The sequence below is a fragment of the Rhinolophus hipposideros genome (genome assembly GCF_964194185.1).
Source record: "Rhinolophus hipposideros genome assembly, chromosome: 1".
In the NCBI taxonomy this organism is placed as follows: Eukaryota; Metazoa; Chordata; class Mammalia; order Chiroptera; family Rhinolophidae; genus Rhinolophus; species Rhinolophus hipposideros.
The window spans coordinates 4,721,989-4,728,415 of NC_138047.1; positions in this window are offsets into that span (position 1 = coordinate 4,721,989).

The window sequence follows — 6,427 nt, forward strand, 5'->3', positions numbered from 1 at the left end:
TTCAACCTTAGCCTGTAAAGTACCTAATTCTGTTTACTTCGGGGCCCTGGCTTGGACTCTTCTCCAGTAACTGACCATTTCCTTCAGCCTGGCATGTTTTTCTAGGGGATCAGATGATGGCTGCAAACAGGTTCCTTCGTTCCACTCCAACTTCACTGTCAATCAGTTATTATCATCAGCCAACAATTCCATCCCAGAAAGCTCTGGTAGGTATGCTGGATGACTAAAGGTTAAGTCCTAAATCTTTCTATTTCTATTTCCTTAAAGCCCTTAAAATTGTCATTAAAGGCCCCAAAGAAGGCATGCCTTTAACAGCTCATCATGAAAGCATTACTAATTCTATGCCCATCAAGCTCTTCACCAACCAGCCCTCCTGCCAAAGATCAGGTTGGTGTGGTCCAGGTTCAGAACTGAGCAGATGGTGTGGGGGAAATTAATACTATCTAAAGCAAATGTAGTGATTAAATTTGAAAATTTCTAAATTACTCTATTCCGCCTTTAATACCTAAAGTGACAAGTTAGGAAAGCAAGCTGGGGTAGTAGGAAGAACTAGAAATCTGAAAAACTAGACTCGAGTCCCAGGTTTGTCACCAAGTTTACATATAGGACACTCTACCTACCTGAGCCTGTAAAACACAGATCGTAGGAAGAAGAATGATATGTAAACTTGATGATTTTTAGAACTTACAAATCATTGCGGGGGTTTTTCATGTGATGAGAAACTTTTCCAGAAAAGTTTAAGAATGCTTTGGTCCAAAAATATATTAATCAAAAATACTTTAAATGACCTCAAATAGATACATCCTACATGACAAATTGTTTAAAATTCAGTAAGAAATATTACAGGGAAAAACATTTCCTTATTAAAAGTTGGGCATCACGTCCCCCATCAAATGGATTGTTTGAAACACTTTAATGTTCGAAGCCTCTTCATGCAAAGGCTACAAAATTTCAGGCATCTTAAATTGTGTGCTTAGTTCTTAGAAAGAGTTAAAATAGAGTTACTTGATCATATTCCCCACATACTGATGATTAACGTAAGTAACTGACAGTGTACATTACAACAAGAAAAACATAGCCGAATGAGGAATCACACAGAACTACCACCTTTGTAAAACGCAGGTGTGGGGGAGGCAAGGTTTAGAAGAGGCACTCAACATTGCTGTGTCAGATCTCTATTCGAAGAGATAAAGACTAAAAGAACCTTCAGTCACAAACCTATGTCATAAAGAACCTGACCATGATCCAAGGAACATTCCAGTTAACCTGGAAAAGTGTCTAAGGCCCACTCTCTAATAGCTCTTCATGGAAGAACTCATCTAATTCACATGATGAAAAGTCAAGGTGGAACAAGCACAAAACCTTTCCAAAATTCCAACAATTAAAATAAAAGGTGTGAAGAAATAGGAAAAGCAAATGGCAGTGGAGAATCAACACAAGAAAAAAATTCGCTACAGAATGGGTAAAATTCATGTTCAAATATATAATTTCCAAAACAAAAACAAAAACTTGTATAAAGCAAGAACTTGCAAAGACGCATTTGCTCAGGAAACACAGGGCAAGACCACAAAAGGTATTAAAACATGATCTGGGGGAGCTCAGGAAAGAAGCAGGAAACAGAACAACCACAGGTATAAAGACTACAGAGAAATGGCACAAGGAAATAAGCTGAAACCCTTTTAAGGGATACAGAGGACAAATCAAAAGTACACTTGGCCCTCGTTTCCATGGATTCCGCATTCTCAGATTCAACCAACCTCCTACGGAAAATATTTGAAAAAAAATTATATGCTATTGCTGACATGTACTACCTAGTTAGGCCTGTGATGGTGCGTCTGAACTAAACATGTACAGAGGATTTTTTCTTGTCATTATTCCCTAAACAGTACCATGTAACAACTATTTACATAGCGTTTGCACTCTATTAGGTATTATAAGTAATCTAGAGATGATTTAAAATACACAGGAGGATTGTGTACGTACAACACCATTTCATATAGGGGACTTGAGCATCTGCGGATATTGGTATCCGCGGGAGGGCCTGGAACCAATCCCTTGTGTCCCCTGTGAATACCAAGGGACAACTGTAATGGGAAAATAAAATGGAACAAAGATTTGCTAGAAAAGTATATGAAACACAAAGGATGTTTAATATACAGGTAACCCCTGTATAACACGGCACTTCTATAACACGGTTTCACTCTAAAACGGTTCAAGAATTGGGGAAAACCCTTGTACATCACGACATCCTAGGACAGTTTCACTCTAACACGGTTTGAGAATTGGAGAAATCCCCAAACAACACGGAGCATAGTAAGAGCTTTTAAGAGCAAAAGATATCTCTTTTGAAATTAGGGAAATCCCCGAATAACACAGAACGTAATAAAAGCTTTTAAGAGCAAAAGATACATCATTTGAAATTTTTCATTTGCGTGTGGATGTCGTATCAGATTTGACTGCAAAATTTTTAAATTTATTAGAATTTTAAATCCATTTTGTTCATGGAGTATTAAGTTCAGAAGATGAAGACACCTTGTCAAAAAGAAAATGTCCTCATTTAATGGTGCTTAGTAGTGATGATGAAGAAAACATTATTTAATACACATTAATATGTTATACTTTTGGTGAAAATTGCTTTAATAAAGATATTTCTCTTAATTATAAAAATGTAATAGTATTTTTTTTTAATTTTGGAACCTAACCCCCTTTTTTGTACTAGTTCTTTGTTTCGTATAACACTGATTCGCATAACACGGCATTTTTAAGGAACCGAACAACTGTGTTACGCGGGGGTTACCTATATTCATAAATCCCTTCTGAAGAGACTGAAATAATGGAACAAAAAATATTTGAAGATGTCACACAAGAAAACATTCCAGAAATGAAGACTTAAATCTACTGACTGAAGGGGCACATCATGTACCAGAAAATATATAGATGATCGTGATGAAGACACATCCTAGTAAAAATTTATCTGCAAAGAAACAGTCCTTGGATTTTCTCAGGAGAAAAAGAAAAATCAAGTCACATGTATTAGGACAAAAAAATAGATCAGGCTGTTACAGACTTCTATAGCCCTAGTCAATGATAGAAGATATGCTTACAAATTCCCTAAGGAAGTTAAATTTTCATATAAGAACTTTAAAATAATAGCTAACACTTACTGAGTTCGTATTATGCATCAGGCCTTGTTCTAAGTGCTTTACAGTATTTATTTATTAATCCTCACATCAATTCTATAAAGTAGGTAATATTATTATTCCCATTGTATAGAGGAGTAGACCAAGATTTGGAAAGGGTAAGTCCCACACCCCTTGTCACACAGCATGAGTGAACAGAGCCAAGCAGCCTGACTCCAGAGCCCTGCTCGCACCTACTGCACTGTCATCCTTTGTCAGAGTGCTACCCAAATATAGGCGACTGATGAACACTGAGAAGCTGTTACTAGAAGGGGGGAGAATGGACCTGCAGCTGGCAAACTTGATAGACGTCCACCATGATGTATAAATCATCTTTTTAATAAAGGAAAAGAGGAGAACTGATCGTTGTTCAAAACCAAAATAGGAGAATCAAATGACTGCCAAATTCACAAATATATCTCCCTGGAGTTCTTTTTGTTTGTTTGAGTTTTATGTTTTCAAACTTCAAGTAAACATGCCCCCCTTGGATCTTTACCTAGTGGGCGTTAACCTTTATCTTTCTGCCTGAGACCTGAAACAGGATTGGGACCTTTCCTGCCATTCTCTCAGACCAAGATTTTCTGCTTCTACAACTAACATTGAAACACAGTCTTGTCAGTTCATGTTAGAATGAAAAGTCTATTCTTAACTCAAGGAAGCACATTTGGCAGCATGCACAGGTGCATTTATAAAATTAAAGACGCTAAACACAGTAAATATGCTGCCTCTCCTGTGCAGAACAAGACCTAAGTAAAACTGGGGTCTCCCCTGATTTTGTACCCAGGAGAGGATCTACAACAAATATTGAAATTAAATCTCATCAACTTATATTTAAACTTAGCGGTACATTCCAAACGACTGAGGGAGGTATATTTGATGATGTACATAAAGGCATTTATGAAAAGTGAGGGCATTGAATCAACAAATATGCTGTTTCATATAAGCAGAGGCAGGCCTAAGCAATAAACCACAATGGCCTCAAAAAAAAAAAAAAAATTGTCCATGAAGGTTTAATTTTCTCCAAACCCTCTTATCTTTAAAAAAAAAAAAAAAACATTTTCCTGTAAAGCTGGGTAATTATCAGAAGATGGGAGCCTGATTGTAAGATGTTCTTTTTTCCTTCTTAGCTAATTGAACCACAAACATTTTTTAAATATAACAGCTACTTAAATAATGTTGAAGCAAGGAGAGAAATCAGTCTTAAGAAATGTCTTCCAATATTTGGTAAGTTAGCAGTTCTAGTACATGTGAGGATAAGGGGATAATGAATTATAACACTAGTGGGCTGACCTTAATTATACCCATGAACCATCCTGAGTGCCTTCATTACACTGTTGAGCTTTTATTTTGAAACAGACACTTAGGATGGAAGTATGAACGAAACACATTTCCTGCCCTCACTGTTCAAAGTGTGAGAGATGAAGACAGACATGTAAACAGATGGCAGGAATAAGATGTGATCAAGGCTATGGTGGAGTTCTGCACAGAGGGTGACAGGGAAGCACAGATTAGAGGGGGTCCAACTTCCTGGAGGTGTCAGAGAGGCTTCACAGAAAAGAGGACTTTCCAGCTTGTTCTGGAAGGATCTGGAAGAATTTGCCAAGCAGAGAAGGAAGGGTGCATGTTTCAAGCAGAAGGAAAAGCACAGGTCAAGGCACAAAAGTTAAAGAAAGGTGTATCCACCGAATAGTCCAGTGACAGTCCCCAAATTTCAGGGGCTTGTAATAACAAAGGTTTGTTTCCTGCTGGCAGAGCAGCTGCCATTTTGAGCTTCACTGCTCGTTACCGCAGAGGGAAATGAAGCCAGGTCTTGTGCCAGGAGTTAATTGCTCTGTCCTGGAACTGACACACATCACTTTCACTGCTAGTTATTGGCCAGTGAGTTACAGCCTCAGCCAACCACAAGGGGGCCAGGAAGTGCAATGGTATCATGTGCCTGGAAGGTGGAAAGCCAGAACTATCTGGCCAAGAGCACTGGTGACCACCCACCCGGAGGTACCACAGAGGGTGATGTGTTCAGAAAGTGGTGCTGTGCATGTGGGTGGGAGTGCAGTGAGCAGAGAGGGGAACACAGATGAGGCTGGAGGAAGCCGGAAGGATCTGTTTGTGAAAGGCCTCAATGTCCTTCCTTTGAGCCCCAAAATAAAAAATTTAAGTGTTTCAACAAGTGTGACAATAAGGGTTAAAGACATAGCAACCCACCCCTGCCACCCTGAACCCACCCCCCAGAATGTCCAAAATGGCTCTGTTACCCATAGAAAGTGTATGGGCTCCTGGTTGCTTTTCTAATCCTGGTCAAGCATGGCCTCAAGAGAATATTGTACACCTGTGAAGGAATTCAGACCAGCAGCTCCAGAGAAAATTGTGGTATCACTTTAGACATTCCTTATTTTGATGGTTAGTAATAGGTTTCAATTTCTAGTCATAAGGAAGTCTGGGGTGAAGCCAAAGACAGATGGGTTAACCAGGATTCTGAAATGCACTCTGCTCCCGGGGCGTCTCAAGATGGTCAGGGGCAGTTCCTTGAATGTTAGCTCCAGTCCAGTAGAGCGGTGGCCCTGGAACCACATTATTGGTGAGCAGGTGGGTACACCATGCAAAAGTGACATTCCAAACAGCCTGACGCTGGAAACAGCCAACAAGTAACTGGGTTTGTCAGGAGGTCTAGTGAGAGCTGTTTGCCTGTTCAGGCTTTTGCCTTAGGGCAACAGCAAAACAATGATAAGTAGGTGCAATAGAGGGGTCTTTTTAAAACACAGCTTGCTGAAAGGCATCTCTCCGAGTTCTCGTACTGGTGCACTGAATACAGAGTAGAAACAAGACAAGGGTTTGTGCAAAATGCAAGAACCCAGCTCTCGTGTGATATCTCACACACTCCCTTAACTTCAGGCATTTTCCAGTCTTTTCTTCAAATGAGAATAACATATTGGGATGGGTAACATCAGCAAAGCACTATGGACTTCTCAGAAGAAAAGCAGTCAATAGACGTAAGGTATTAATAGTATGCTTCTTTTTTTTTAACAGCTGCCACCTCTGGTTCTTTGTTTTTTGTTTGTTTGTTTTTTGTTTTGGGGGTTGCCTGGATTATAAAATGAAAGGTTTAAAAAGGAAAAATATCCTACCGAAAACACATCCACCCACAAGACTTCCTCTAGATCAGGGGTTTCCAAACTTTTTTCAACGTTTTTCACCAAGGGCCATGTGCGGCAAAATACACAAACAGCCGGGCCACTCACTCGAGGTGAAGT